Raw genomic sequence first — 17,500 nt, forward strand, 5'->3', positions numbered from 1 at the left:
CTGATTATTTTACAGTGTCGTTTCTCTCTATTTCTTGTTCGAAGTTCATTTAGCTTGTGCTTCTTGTTCTTTAAACATTTCTGCTCTATGCGTCGATCTTAATCTCCTTCTCCGCTGTTAGTATTCAATCTGCAATTTATTGTTTCGGTCTCTCTCAATTCAAGAAAAAAATAACATTTTCAGTGTAAATTGATTACACCAATCAAGTGACTTGAATTGCTTCCAAGAATTTTTGTATCACGATTTTATTACTTTATAGTAATTTTCTCTCCTTCTTGTGTGGATGCATTCTGCTCATGCCTACTTTGGCATTTTGCTTCGGAATTTTATTAGCATTTTCGAATTATATATATATATATATATATATATGTATATATATATATATATATATATATATATACACACACACACACACATATATATATATATATATATATATATATATATATATACACACACACACACACACACACATATATATATATATATATATATATACACACACACACACACACACACACACACACACACACACACACACACACACACACATATATATATATATATATATATATATATATATATATATATATATATATATATATACATATATATATATATATATATATATATATATATATATATATATATATATATATATAATCATAAAATACAGGGATTAGCAGGAGTTGCTTCTCCAACATACTGAGAATTTAGAAATAGCAGTCAAAGAACTACTGATTCTAAACTACAAATTTTTTTCTCTAACGGATGGCGATATTTTTTATGATTATAAATGATTTTACCGATAAAGGTTTTTTCATACTGAACTACTTGGCTAAATTGTTAATTATTAATTTTATTACTAATTGACGATTCCCTGCCCTATATCTGTATATTTTATATTGGTGCCTCTAATTAGATGTTTAAACCGTAACCTTTATACGGGACATTTTTATACGGGACTATTTGTGACGCACACGGAATAGATTCTTTGGGGTGAAGTGTTTGAACTCACTAGCCGATAAATTCGTAAGTGCCTTCCCCGCGTTGGTTTTTGGTGTCGCGTGGCCAAAATTACCGTGGGTTTTTTAGAGACACTTTCAAATTATCAGAATATTGGGCTGAAGAGCGGAATAGAGTAACTTCATACTCTTAACCGTGAAACGTCGTATCCAATTAACTAAAGGCAGGTTTGTTTTTGCTTTTCCCTTTTGTTTTTGTTCTGTGTGTGCCATAACATATCGCCATGCGTTAGAGAAAAGATTTGTAGTTTAGAATCAGTAGTTCTTTGACTGCTATTTCTAAATTCTCAGTATGTTGGAGAAGCAACTCCTGCTAATCCCTGTATTTTATGATTATAAATGGTTTTACCGATAAAGGTTTTTTCATACTGAACTACTTGGCTAAATTGTTAATTATTAATTTTATTACTAATTGACGATTCCCTGCCATCGTTCTGCACGCACTCGTACAGTGTCCCACCATTTCCGAGCTGTGGGCTTACATCGAACAACTGCTATCGCGTGTGGGACGAGTTGGTCTATCAGTCGAGTCTATCGTGAATATTGTCGCGCCTCCTTCCTTTAAACGGGAAGGAAGAGCTATTTTCATCGTACTTGTGGCTATGGCGAAAGAATGTGTATGGTGGACGCGTCTGAAAGGTCTAGAGACAAATACTTTCCTCTCTGGGCAATCTCTCATCAACTTCTTCAAGTATCACCTGAAGAGGAAGGTGAGAGTAGAAAGGGAAATCTTGTCTAGTGAATGCTTCAAAAAAGATGGGTGAATGTAGCAAGGATGGCACGTGTGAACGACAGAGCCATCTTGAGCATAACCCTTTGAACTAGAAAAAAAAATCCAAGAAAAAAATAAAACAAAAAGGCAAAAGAGAGTCACTTACCGTTATAGTTTCTTCAATGAGAATATTGACCAAGGTTACCGTGGTCTTTTCCGTAGGCTTTTCCTTCCACGGCTAAACCTAAACTGTCCTCCCCTCTTTTTACACGAGAACATTTCTGTGTGATACACGATCCCTATTGATCGGCCTTTCCTTTTTTTTTTTCGATCCCTTCTGATCGAACTCCCCCTTTTCCCTTCCTGCGATCCCTTTCGATCGACACCAACCCTTTTTTTTCCTTCCTTCCCCCTCCCAAAAAGAAAAGCTCTACATTGTATTTGTCCCATCTTCGTTGAGCCCTGTGTGGCTAATAAAAGAAATGTATATATATATATATATATATATATATATATATATATATATATATATATATATATATATATATATATATATATATATATATATATATATAGATATATATGTTTATATTCCCGAATGCTTTTAAATTCCAGAGATTGATATCTGAAAACACCTGTGCATTTCTATAAATTAACTTTGTTGAATTCTACGTATGTTGACTACAAACAGATAAAGTGCGTATACATTAGTGAGGAAGAGACGCTTTTATTCCTGATGTCGTTTCGCTTGTTCTGGAAATTTACACACACACACACACACACACACACACACATACACACACACACATACACACACACACACATACACATATATATGTTCTCAATCACACATTCAATCTGTTTTGTTTGTTCGCCGGCTCACAGTTTAATAGCGCGTTGGTGAGGACTCCCCGTAACGCTAGGTGCTAAAATCCCTGAAAGTCACAGACTGGAGAAACGACTCACTTTAAATATTCAGGAGCGATGGATACCGATATTTTGCCATTTTTGTACCTTATCAGTATCACGTACCTGAGGTAAACAGAGGACGAATCGAATCGACAGTCTATGAACATTTACAAATAGTATGAGAGCTATTTGCCGGTAGGCTACTGCAATGCATTGCAGATAAATATCATTTACAAGCTAAAAACAACGCTAGTACGGTAAATATTATCAACCGACAGTGAAACGATGCCAGTTTGCCTGGACAGGAACAATGCAGTTTTTAATAAGAAAAGCTAAATTAATGCAGTGGTTAACAGGAATAATGTACTAGAAATAATTACTGGCTGGATGAGAATCAACCGACTTAATTCTCCGAGTACTATGGATAACTTCCTAAAGTCTCTGGTATGGAGTGTTACTTGGAAGAGATTTTGTCAGTATGAGAAACAATTTTCTTGCATCACCCCTTCATAGTCAGCCTCTGGAATTTTCAGCCCCTCCTCATATGTATACATACATACATGCATATATATATATATATATATATATATATATATATATATATAAAGAGAGAGAGAGAGAGAGGGAGAGAGAGAGAGAGAGAGAGAGAGAGAGAGTGAGAGTGAGAGACCAAAGTGTACGTACGCCGCTATCTATAGATAGATAGATAGATAGATAGATAGATATATAGATTGTTAGATACATACATAGATACATAGATAGATAGTTACGGGAGAGAACAAGTGCGGCCAGATGAAGAAGTGTGGATGTGTCAGGTTAGGGTATGGGTCGAAGATCAAGGTAGTGTTGGAGTGCACGGAGCCCCTCGTGGTGAGGGATCACGTGTATAGGCTCTCGATGTCAATAGTGAAGAGAAGTTTAGAGGGGCCAGGAGGGAAAGATAAAGAGTTGAACAGAGGAAGTGCATGGTTGGTGTTATGGATATGAGAGGGAAGGGAAGCCACTAGTGGTGGGGGGGGGAAGGACACGGTTATGATGTTTGGAGATGAGTTCGGTGGGGCATTTGTAAGCGGAGGTGATGGAGCCAAGGTTATTAGGCTTGTGGATTTTGGAGAGGAAGTAAATTGTGGGTATCCGAGAGGTGCGAACAATGAGGTTGGAGTCGGTGGGGGAGACGGGAGGAGGAGATGAGTTCATGGATAGTGGAGTGCAATGTCTGTTGGTAGCTGGGCGTGGCGTTCTAGGGCAGAGGGCAGTAGAAGGATGCGTCTTGAATTCGGCGGAGAGCTTCCCCACCCTTGTCAGCCGGTTTAATGATGATGTTTTTACAGCCTCTGAGACATCGAAATGCCGAAAGTTCGGCTGCGGAGGGGTTCAGATATCAGGGACGCCTGGAAAAGTCAAATCAGTTCACAGCCAGTTGGCAGACGCCCGCAAAAAGATCGACAGCTTGGAACTCGCCGGGAGCTGGTGTCCACTGGGATGGTCGGTGGCCCACGTCGGTAAAGCAGTCCTCCTCATTAGGAGTAAGGTAAAATAAAGTATACAGGCATATACTATGATATAAACTTCAGAAATATAATGAATGTTTAAAATATTTCTTTAAAAATAGTTATAAACATGAATAGTTTAGATATTTCAGGTTCAGTTCGATTGCCTATTAGGCTGGGTTCTTTCGTTATCCTTGAATTTCTGGACATATCGAGGTAAAAAGCGCGCCATCTAAGCCTATTAATAAACTCACTCATTCTCACCGGATGAAACATTTTCAACTTTATAGTAACTCTTGAATTTAAATTATTACTCCATGCAGTGAATGCATTGTATTCCTTTGTATGAATGCTAACACGCCTATTTCGTATATATATTGTGCGGACATGTATTATGCCCGTGTGCGTGTGTAAAGCTAATGATTAATATAGATGTTAGAATATGAGAAGTCACTGTGTTGATTGATTATCTTCAACTGATTTAGATGGGATGGACAGATTAACGGAATAGAAACTATGAATTATATACATAAAATTATACCTGGATTTCTATAGACAAAATGTCTGAGGAAGGCGCCCGCCAAGAGAATATAAGCAGATAATTCATTTAAAACAGTTTCCTATACGGCGCAACGATAGAAACATACACACTGGTTTCATAATACCATTAACAAGAGGCATTTAAAGCTTAATTAATAAGTAAACGAAGTTAGACGAATCGCTCCAGAACAGACGAGAGCTTAACTTTTATTGAACGAATACGTTCAGAACTAAAATCCATATATTTAATCCTTAATATACCTATTCAATTTGATTAGATTTTTAGAGATTTCTGTTATGAATTTCATATAAAATCTTTTGTAAAATAATCAATGTACGTCAGATAATTAGAGATTTCTGTTTTCTTTCTAGTAGTTAATTTTCTCAATTTTTTTGGCAAGTTCAAAGTTTTTATTTTGTATAAAAAATATAACTAACAATTTCATTAAATATGGCAAGATAACATGATTCATAAAAAGATGACAGTGTCATAATAAGCTCCGCCTGGTATAAGTCAATTAAACCCTCTCAGTAATTAACTGATGTTTATTTTATCGATCATTTAATAATCGATAAAGTAATTGCGCAGTTTACTTTAACGAGATTCGAGCTATGAACGTGAAAGTCCGCAACCAATTTCCCCGAAGTAATTTGTTTGTCACTTCATCGAACTTGTTGATACAACATTTTATGAAGATTAGAGAAATAACAGAAAACATTGTTGAATACAGTGTTAACTAATGTAAATATTAATGTTAAACTATTCAATGAAGAGAATTTGCAGTGCATGATACTATTGTGTGGATAACTTCGACATTGTTTACTTTAAAATTAAAATGCAATTTCGAATTCGGTAAAATGTCAAAAGTGACCCTACTTTGAATTCAGACGAAGTTTTAAGTAATGGTATTCAACATGAAAATGAATGGTACGAGAATGACGCATTAAAAATGTTTCAATATGTCGTCAAAAAATAAAGCGCGATGAAGTTGATTTTGTGTAGTTTACGAGCCTGGATTCTTACACTTTCAGTAGTGAAGACTTCCCTAAAAATATGCTGGCCTTTAGTGGTAGTGTTCAATTCATAGATTGTTTCACGTAAAGAAGATGAGGAACATCATAATCTACCGAGCTTGCCCCTCTACAATTTCATTCCAAAGTTTCATGTGGACCAAAATCCAGATAAAATATTTTCACCAAGTAGAGCTGTGGTTTTATCGGCACTTAGAAAAAATAATAAAACCAAAATATTTTAGATATGTAAACACTATGATGAATTAAGTATATAGGATGCAACCAGCAAAAAGTTTAATCCATTCACATATTATTTTTAGATGATACATTTCGCACTGTTTAAAGATTTACTCGTTGGCCAAAAATTCGTCTATGTATTTTTCATTCTCATCCCACGCAATCCACCACTTGTAGTTTTGTCGGATAGCATTTCCTTTTGTCCGGTTTTTCTCAACAGTGTATAAATTGTGTAGAAATATCCTTTTGGTGATAAGCATATACACATTTAAGATGCAATTTAACACTTTACTTATTATAATGCATTGAAGCAATGATATTAAAAGTGAGAATCCTGAACTAAATCTTTCACGTTATTCACGAGAGCTCTTTAAATAATATCACTGAAAGTAGCGATAAGAAATAATAAGATATGGAGACATAATACTGAAAATCTTAATAGCATATTTCTTTATTTTCCAAATCACTACACTTTATGCAATGGCAGATTATAATTGTTTTTTCCAGTCCGATGCTCAAGCAGAAATTTACCTCTGACTTCGGCTATAAATATACTGGTGTTTCTAAGAAAACTAACTTTGACATATTTATGATCTGAAATATAGAGATAAGTAGCAGATAAATATGCACTATACAACGGAACGATTAAACATAATCACGATGTTTAGGAAGAGAAAATATTGTTAGATTTGTTTCATAACGAAAAAGAAAACAATACTAATAAAACAAATCACTGTATATGACAATTATTTTAACTGCGATAACTTATTTAGAGATCAAAGCAGTATTCATTCACCAATTTAACCTCAGATCATTTGCTGGCACAATGGAAATATATAGGATAATCAAACCTAAATAAAGTTTGGGGGTTTGTTTGTAAGAGTGCTGCATTAATAACTATGCTTCAGTAGCAAATTTGAATACATATGTCAAGTTCGTTTATCATCCCAAACACGCCCTCCTCATTCAGAGTTCTCATTGATAAATTCTGGGAATCCCCAAGCTAAACATCACGGTTCCTGTATCCTTTTTTATCTAACATCAATAATGGTTTCAAATTTCGGCACAAGACCAGCAATTTCGAGTAAGTGGTTACTCGATTACGTCAATCCCAGTGTTCAGCGGGTTCTTATTTTGTCGATCATGGTAGTATGAAAAGCAAAGTCGGACACGATCAAATATGAACTCACAACGTAAAAACGAACGAACTGGCGCTGAACAATTTGTCCGATGTATAATACAAGGCAGGTCGCTGCCTTTCATGTTACTTTCATGTTATTAAAATATTTTTAATAACCTACAGTTTAGGTATTTAAAATTACGTGTTTTAAGGACTTAAGTTTTATTTTGATAATGTTATTGTTTAAATGTGTCCTTTTTTTGCATCTACAAACATAACCGTATCCTTATATGCGTATATGTGTTCAATGTATGATGCGTGTACGTATTCAGTGCATAATGATTCACAAAGCATTAAAAGATTCCAGTAGTAATCAATACATATATCAAAGGCACGTGCGTGTATGTTACACACTCATTACCTGTACACTTACGCAATTAGAATCTTCAAGCAGTTTACAAAACTATTGTAATGAGAGTTACGACCCGAGTGAGTGCAGCGTTCGGAGTCGAGAGACGTTCGTGTTAGTTCGCAGTGGAGTCGGAAGGCGTCAGTTGGTTAGATCACAAGGAATATTGATTGTTGTTTCGGAAAGAGAATTGTTACTTCGTTACATTGTTTTACTGTTGTCTGGTTATCCTATTGTACGTAACAAATTACGTAACAACAACAATTAGACTGTATATTCCGTTTAATCTCGCATAAGTACTACATACACACACTAGAAATAGTCCTGTATCTTATACATAAAAAATATGACTTCTCTGTGGAACATATGTGCTTCATCTTTAACAAGTCTTAAAAACTACTGAATTCTTGAAGTGATAGCGCAACCATACCAACCACTGACGAAGTCCGTAATAGTTCTCTCTGTCATTTCTAGGTTTATAGGCCAATTGCGCTAAAATAATTCGGCATATAACCTCCAACATACAGCTTCTCATTTCTTCCCATCCACCGGTGAAAATTCACAATAAGCTTAAACCAACTGTTGGAATCTCTTTTCAGATAATTTAAGAGAATTAATAGTTGTAATTCATTTGCAGGCATGTCAAAATGTTTACTCTAGATCAAAACTTATTTTTACTTTTTATATCTGCCTGTCAGCCTTCTGAGAATCAGATCGGAAAATAAACAGGATGATAAATGCGTTGTATGTAGATGAAGTCTATAAAGTCATACAAACACCCACATGTATATATGTTAATGGTATGTTATATATTAGAAGAAAATTTACATTTAATTCAAAGGCAATTCAATGGTTATCCTTAATTTTGAGGGAAATATGTTTGGTATTTCAAGCTGGTGAACTGGCAGCTTAAAAAGAGACATTCAATATTATCGGTATTGATATAATTGCTGAATGTTAGGGCGCTTCTTCTTTCAAGAACATATATACATTATGTTGAATCTTTAAGTCGCTATGAAATCAATCACTTTTGTTGGAATTTATGTAGAATGTTTATAACTGATTGTTTTCAGTGTAAGTAGTTGCCAAAGAATATATATTTAAACTGGATAATCAATACATCGTTAGTTCGGTGTCAGCACATTTTCACCACGCCGATATAATGAGTAATATATGGCAACGAGGTGACAGAATTGTTAGCAGGTGAAAAAATTCTTAGCGGCATTTCGTCTGTCTTTATGTTTTGAGTCCAAATGTCGTTAGGTTCGACCTTTTCGTTCATCCTTTCGAGGCCCATTAAATAAATACCAGTTGAACACAAGAGGTCGATATAATTGACTTACAACCTTCCCCGAAATTTCTGGCGTTGTGCCACATTTGAAGGTAATATAATGTGTAAAGTGTTACTTATGACTTAGATTATCATGAAAAATATATTTATTCTAAATCCACACATCAAATTGACCAATCTTGTATTGAAGTTGATTTACTTTCTTGCAGATATTTTTCAGAAGCTTTCTGAATGCAATTGCTCAGGAAATTTAAGTAAACTGTTCATACCTTATTGGCCAACTTCTCGACAAGGCCCTTTGTGGAGACAAAATAAATAAAAATGCAAGCATGTATGGGTAAATGGACGCTTGCATACATATCAAGTCAGAAAGACCCTTACTGGAGGAGTGTATATCTTTGGGAATAATCTGCGTATTTCTCAATAAATTGCTTTCGCTGCAGCTACACTCCAAATAATACATATACAAAATTTCTCCTGCACATAATGGTTAATACACACCAATCTTTTAAGAAAACAGTCCACCAATCCTCTGGCCCATTCCACGGTGACACGTTAGCCTGAATCCTGGCATCAGGATCTAAATATCAAGAACGAATCCGTTTTTATACACCCATCTGTTTAAATATTTTTATAGTTAGAATGAATCAACAACAATATAATTGCTTCTTTATAGTTACTATTGGATATCGTATCAATCTATTTTAACTACTTCAAACGAATCATATTTCACTGCTTATATCATTCCTCTGAACATGCTAATAAATATTTACATTATCAACAAGTTGTTATTGATGAGATGTCAAAGAAAATATCTAGAGCATATATCGACTTTACATAGCACACTCTAATACATATACATACAAGCACATACACATGAGAAAATATGCACATATGTGTGTGTACATGCATGTATTTATGTATGTATGTGTGTTATATATACATACGTATTCGATGTTGGAAAGATGATATGAGTAGACACGTAGGCATTTTGTTTATCTGTATGTGATTTGTGCGTGTGTGTGAGTATGTGTGTCTATAATGTAACAATCGTAAAACCGCCATGAAAATGCAAAACAGTTTCAAAATATTGAAGTGAACTTCATACCATTATGATCAGCGGAATCAATATATTATTGATAAGAATGTTCTCGTGTTCTTTTTTCCAAGGACATGGAATCATGCTTTTAATGGATAATTTCTGTTTCTTTATGTTTTTAAAACCTATTTCAAAAATAACTTGTTTTGTTTTATTTTCAATTTTCATTTTCTTCATCAATACATTTGTCTTTGCGACTTTTATTTTAAAGCAAAAATGTCTTACAAATGTAACGATTAATGAAAAACAAAATCTCAGAAGCAAACCTAGCCACTCATTTATCACATGGCAAATGCTGCATCTCGAATATATATAAAAACAACTCATATACAACCTCAGACCAGTTATCTTCATCTTCTTCTTTCTTGTTGATCATCGTTTTTTGTTATTTAAGTGTGAGTATTAATATTATTAATATCGACATTATTTTGCATGTGAAAAACTGCAGTTTGGTTGATGCCTTTTTTTAAAGAAATACTTAAAGCTTTAGTGAAATATCTTGACATTTTCTTTCGTGTAAATACCTTCAACATTTTATTGGCTTTTATCGTCCATTAAAAAGCATCATAAAAGTTCGTTTGATTCCTGGCCGATTATTATTATTATTATTATTATTATTATTGTAACAACAATAACAACAACAACAACTACTACTACTACTACTACTACTACTACTACTACTACTACTACTACTACTACTACTACTACTACTACTACTAGTACTACTAGCCGCTGCTGCTGAAACTAGTTTCTAGATTTTACCTATCGTGGCTAAAGATAGTAATTCGTTATTTCCTGTTAAAGTCTTGTCAATATTTTTTGCACATTTTGCTGATTATATAACACGACCTTTTATCATTTTCTATGCATTCGAATGAAAAGTTCAGTAACCTAGTCATTCCGGTTGTTTTAAAGAAAAGAAAAATTAAAGTAGCTTGCATTTCAGAATATGTTAAGGAAGGAAATAGGCATTAGATATTTCAGATATATTTTGACCTTACTTTTCTTTTCGATACACTGGAGTACGAAAAAAATGCAATATATTTGGAAGGAAAATAAACAAGATTTCCAGGACGATATTAATGAAATTTTAAACATATCAATAGTTTCCCGAGCAATATAGTCGAGTAAGTCGATTTCAATTTGGTTATCAAGTAATCATGAAGGTACGGAAGAGTTTATCAGTACCTCTCAATGGACTATGAGGTTAGGACATTGTTAACAGGACAGAAACAGACATCAATTCATTATATATACAACAGTTTCCATGCCATACAAGGGCACTGTCACGTTCATTTACTCGCAAATATTTTGCCTTAGCTACAGTCGATGCATCATTATGTATAAATATACATGTCTATCTATCTATCTGTGTGTATATATATATATATATATATATATATATATATACATGTTGGACTCCTTATTCGCATAATCACCGAACCTGGAGCTTAACTATAGTCTGTCCATAGCACTCAATCAGCATTACCTGACACCTTTGTGTCTTATTGATACCATTACCTCTCATAACCTATATATAAAAATGTATATATATATATATATATATATATATATATATATATATATATATATATATATATATATATATACACTAGGTCTGATCAATAAGTATCTGTCTGTTGGCATAGTAACGAACCTAAAGCACGCATACAGAGTGAAGCCGCTCGGCAACGATTGACCTTGAAATCTGCTGTACCTAGCATGTGCTTTAAGTTTTAACGTTGTAGCTCACTTGCCAGTTTACATTAGTGCTCCAAAGGAAAGTGTGCAGCATGTGATCGTCGCATTGACCATGACAGAGAAAGTTGTCATGACGATGCCTGTTCAGAGTACAGCGCAAAGATGAAGAAAATGTATTAAGAAGAGTGTATGAGCCGCACACAAATGTACGAGTAGCTCAAAATTTCCAAGATGGCGGAAAAATGTTGATATTGACGAACGTCCTGAGAGACCTGCATATCAACAAAACTAAGAAAACCATCGCAGATATTCGTGCATCTTTGAAGGAAAATCGTTGAATTACCATCCATGAGTTACCAGAGGATGTACAGATTAGTTACGGTTGAGTTCATTGAAGATTTCGATATTAGACACGTGTCTGCAATGTTTGTACCACAACTGCTTTCACCTAACCAACAAGATACTCGGGTTTCATTTATATAAATCTCCTTCATTGTTTTGAGAACTTTTTGAAACGTTTATGTTGGGCTTTGAGCAGGTATCGGCAAACTTTTTAGTAGAATTTGATTCTCTGCTCATCTTTCTCTGTCATGTTCAATTCGACGATCACGTGCTACACACCTTCCATTCAAGCAGTGTTTGTGTTTGTATTCCTTTATTTATGTATATATATATATATATATATATATATATATATATATATATATATATATATATATATATATATATATATATATATATATATATATATGGGAGAATTTACGAAAAAAACAACAGACGAAGACAGGTGGTGTAAACAACAAATGGATGTATTAGTTTAACGCTCGGGAATGGAGAAAGTATTTGACGTTTCGAGCTACGCTCTTCAACTGAGACGAACACAGAAAGAAATAAGGAGAAAAACAAGGAGAAGAAAAAATATAAATGTAGTGGTCATCGATCTATCATGGCGAATGCCGGACATATATATATGTGTATGCGTTTATAAGTTCGTTTTGCAAAAATTCTTGATGTGAATTCCTGTGTTGAAACAGATATTTTTGTATTTGGGGATGGTCATATTGCCAATTTAGCCAATTAAAACACACACACACTATATATTTGGTGTTCACTTCTTTCAGCTTTATCTTATATTAACGGAGGGAACTTAAGGAAGAGAAGCGCTCATCGGATCCATACCAGCACGCCGAGTGGGAACACGGGTGCTCACTCAACAACATAGAAGTTAAACTCTTGTCTACACACAGAACCGACGCAGCACTGAGACAAATTACGGAAGTTACATACATGTTAGAAGATAAACCTAGCCTAAATAGAAAACTAGAATGGGACACTGGTACACACCCGCATACCACAACCTATGACAGAATAAGATCCTCATAAACTTTTAATGATATGAAATAATACAATGCACAGATATAAAAAATTAATTTAATTTAATTTAATTAATATAAAAGACAGAAAGAAATGAAAAAGTAAGTAAATAAAAACAATGAATAAAATAGATAAAAGTAAATTAAACGAACGTGAATTAACAAGGGATACTGATAATGTAGGTACACACACATACTAAACATATACACACAGAAGGATAAACGCATGCGCAAATAAAGGCATATAAAAGAGGAATACAAAATGACAGATCGTTAGTAAGGGGAGACACAAAAAAGAAAGAAGAAAGCAAAGGACCACTGTTGATATCACAGAAGTGTGACGAAAGAACTCTGGCCGAAATACAATTAGTATAGAATATACTGAAGCAAGTGAACACCAAATATATAGTGCGTGTGTTTTCTTTGGTTAAACTAGCAGCATGACCATCCCCGAATGCAACAATATATATATATATATATATATATATATATATATATATATATATATATATATATATATATATATATATATATATACAACGAGCTACTTTGAGTTCCTATTTACCAAATCCACTCACAAGGCACTAATGAACCCGCAAGTTGCGGTTGGGATGCGAAACACACAGCCGCGCCAACTGAATCTATAGGGTGCGTAAGATAATTGAGGACAGATCTACGTTTATAAAGAAATGAAAATAACACTCAATAATTTTCAGGCGGCAAGCTGGCAGAAAAGTTAGCACGCCGGGTGAACTACTTAGCGGTATTTTATCTGTCTTTTCGCTCTGAGTTCAAATTCCACCGTTGTCGACTTTGGCATTTATCCTTTCGAGGTCGATAAATTAAGTACCAGTTTCGTACCGGGGTCTCTTATCGACTGGATTCCTCCCCAAACATTTCGGTCCATGTACATAGAGTAGAAAAGAATAACAGATAATAGTTTATTTATCAAAAAATGCTGTGAGGGTAAAAATAAACCTTCTGTTATATAATATTATTGAATGAAGCCACCTTCATCTTCAGCAACTGCTTCTATATGAAATCTAAATCATCTACATGCTCGAATCAAGTGGTCCTGGTTCATTCTGGACATTACACTGACTACGCTACCTTTCAAAGAATCTTTGGTGTTATGGGTGTGTTCATTGACCTCTCTCTCTCTCTCAACAACGCTCCACATGTAATAATCTAATGGATTGTGACCTGGGGAATTAGGAAGCCAAATGTTAGGGGTAATGTGATCATGACAATTTTCAGCCATCCACTCCTGTGATACTAGAACCGTGTGTGATAGTGCAGAGCCTTACTGAAACACATATGGCCTTCCATTGCTTACACTTAATAATTATTTCCAGGACCTCAATGTTGGCGGCAGAGTTAACACTAAGGCCTTGTGGAAAGAAGCAAGGAGACATCACATGTCCTTCATTGTTTACAACCCCAAAAACCATGACAGTTGCAGGAAAATTTGCATACATAACACGTGGAACATCAGAAGTGTCTGCACGTAACCGTCTGTCATTTCTTCTATTAAGTTTTTGATCTTAGTCGAAGTATTTCCCGTTTGAGAAAAAAGAAATCAAATCTTCTGCTGGGTTTTTTTAAGTTTGTTTAAGAGCCTTTAAGATCAGACGTAGTGATTTTCTTTTGCTTTTGCTGACAACTTGTCCTTTCTTCATCATATTAGTCTTATATCTGATATCGTCGCGGACATCATTTCTGACTACTTCTTCTGAAACATAGAGATTATTTGCAATTGACTTCATGGATTTTTTGTGGGATTGTAATCAATGGTCTATTGAACTTGCTGGATAAATTCAGGTGTTCTCATGATTTCAGGGCGTTTAGAATGCTTTTTTTTATTCTTTGATACCGGGGATACGTTTCCATCTTCAGTCTCTAGCACCTTATAAACTTTGTAGACGAAAGATCTGGCAACTTCTAAAACACGTAATATTTCTAAATCGCTATGCTCAGCCTTTATAAGCATAATTACATGATGCCTCTTTATTTCTTGAGTAAGCTGAGGGACTGAAACAAAGATTATACGGAGTTAGCAAAATATGCAGCAATGACCCAGAAAAGGCATGACCTCAAATACCTTACGCACCCTGTATATATGTATAACCATATACTTATTTTATGTGTGTGTATCTATATAATTACTCACATAGTTATAAACATATTTACCTACTTGTCCAGTATATTCTGGCCGTGAATTTGAGGAGTACTTACATAAGCATTTAGTTGAATTAAGAAATAAAAGAATTTTCAAAACGCATGAACGAGGGAAAGCAAATGACAGGAAGATTGGAACGAAGATAAAAACGCAGAAATACAGAAATAAAGAAAGGACACAAAGTAAAATATATATATATATATATATATATATATATATATATATATATATATATATATATATTAATGTATACCTTCTGCTACCGCAGAGCAATGCAGCATTGTCAGAGAATTATTAGCCACTGGCTACAGAATGAAGTTCAGTCACAATTGGCTTCATTTTGCATGATTTACGAGTTTCTCTTTGGGCATCTGCTCTAGACATTCGCATTTACGGAAATACATTAATGATCCCGGTGCTAGCTCAAAATACTGCATAGCGATCCAGTGAGATGCTCCCAAGTATATGTGTTGAATATTCAATCTTTTACGTTTAATTTCAGTGCATCATTATGGATTCTACAATTTACGCCAAAATTTTCTGATCCCGCATTTGCAAGCGTAAAACATTACTTTTGGCAATAAATAGTCAGGAATTTGTCTTGCATTAGGATTTTGTTGAGCTGAGGCAAATATGCAGGAGAGTCGCCTACCTGACTAATTCTATGTCGACAATCTACGCTTTGTATTTCCAATTGGAAAGACACGTTCAAAGTGCATGTTATCCAGAAATATGGTATTCACATAAGTAGTTTCGGCACTGAGGATCAGAACCAGAAGGAAAGCTGCATTATAAACTTAAAGTTTGATATATATATGTATCCGAAAACCAGGATTGTTCTCACTTTATGCTGCAGTTCTCTCTCAGCTGCACTTACTATCACTGCCGTCAATGAATAATGCCACTGCTATTTGAAGATAGTACCTCCAAGATATTCAGAATAGTTTGAAATTTTCAACTCTGTTCTACGTATATTTACTCCAGGTAAGGCACATTTTAGAATAAGTTGATGCAGTAATCCTGTTTCGATCAGAGGTGAATGACAGACCAAAGTTGTCACTGCATTTCCTAATAAATCGACTCGTTCTTACCTGCTGAATTTGTCTTTCGAAATGAATCGGTAATCTGTTGCAAGCAGCAGTTCAAAGACACAAGCTTGAATTTAAGTTTTGCCTGTAATCTTCGAAGTTTGAACCATTTCTCATGATATCTGTTGCTTGCTAATATCAATTTTCAAAGGATGAGAAGGCTTCTGTCATCATGAGAGAGAGAGAGACAATGAGAGTTACATATATGTGGAGGGTGCGTGTATGTGTGTGTGTGCTACTTTGTGTAAGATGGCTTAAAATGAATAACTTCAAGTTCTTTAGAAATATAAATTGATGTACAGTTAATACAATGTATGTATTTATAGAGATATTATACAAATCAGTATTTTAGTACTAAGCGTTTTTTTTTTGTTTTTTAATAGATCTGACCAATATGATACCTGAGTAATACATCGATACATTCTGAATTAATAAATTTCTGCTGCATTTCATTAATTTCAATTAAAGTAATTCTGTTCTTAAGCATTCACAAACTTATACAATTCTCGAAGTTTAGAATGACAGATAGTCAAAACGTTGGCTGCTGGGAAGACCCTACGCCTGGCAACAGGTCTCTGCACCACGCCACACCAAGGGGAGAACCCAAAGATAAGCTGAAGGCAGCAACTATATCAACATTCACCAACTGAAACAAGGAGACTGTCCAGATGTTTTGCAAGAAATTCCGATGACATCTAGAGGCCCTGGTTGAAGCAAATGGCGATTTTATTGAATAGTTTCACTCTTTAGTATTTCAAGATATTTTTATGTAATTTTGGTAAATATGTCTTTTAAAATGAGATGTCAGCGTTATTTCCGTTTTTGCGTAATTTAGACGACAGTTTACCGCACCTGACACACACACACACATACACACATGTGCGCGCGCGCACACATGCACATATTGTTAATATTTGGCAGACGTAAGGGACAAACACTAGGGTCGAGTTTTTCGTGAGTTATCAAGTTTTGGTAAGAGCTAACGCACGAAGCTACGTATATATATATATATATATATATATATATATATATATATATATATTTATGCTGCAGTTCTCTCTCAGCTGCACTTACTATCACTGCCATCAATGAATAATGCTACTGCTATTTGAAAATAGTACCTCCAAGATATTCAGAATAGTTTGAAATTTTCAACTCTGTTCTACGTATATTTACTCCAGGTAAGGCACATTTTAGAATAAGTTGATGCAGTAATCCTGTTTCGATCAGAGGTGAACTATAAGGCTCAATTTAATTTGAATTTTTTATAAATTGATTTTAATTGAGTTGTTTGCCTGTAATTTTGGATTTTG

At 34.5% G+C, this 17,500-nt stretch overlaps 1 protein-coding gene across 1 annotated transcript in view; it reads left to right on the top strand.

The window, feature by feature from the left end:
• The window catches only part of LOC106876909 (carbonic anhydrase-related protein 10), a 1,209,344-nt gene that overhangs the window by 261,516 nt on the left and 930,328 nt on the right, over window positions 1-17,500 (top strand). The window lies entirely within an intron of this gene.

This window comes from Octopus bimaculoides, chromosome 2 (assembly GCF_046866305.1).
Source record: "Octopus bimaculoides isolate indiv1 chromosome 2, ASM4686630v1, whole genome shotgun sequence".
Classification (NCBI taxonomy): domain Eukaryota; kingdom Metazoa; phylum Mollusca; class Cephalopoda; order Octopoda; family Octopodidae; genus Octopus; species Octopus bimaculoides.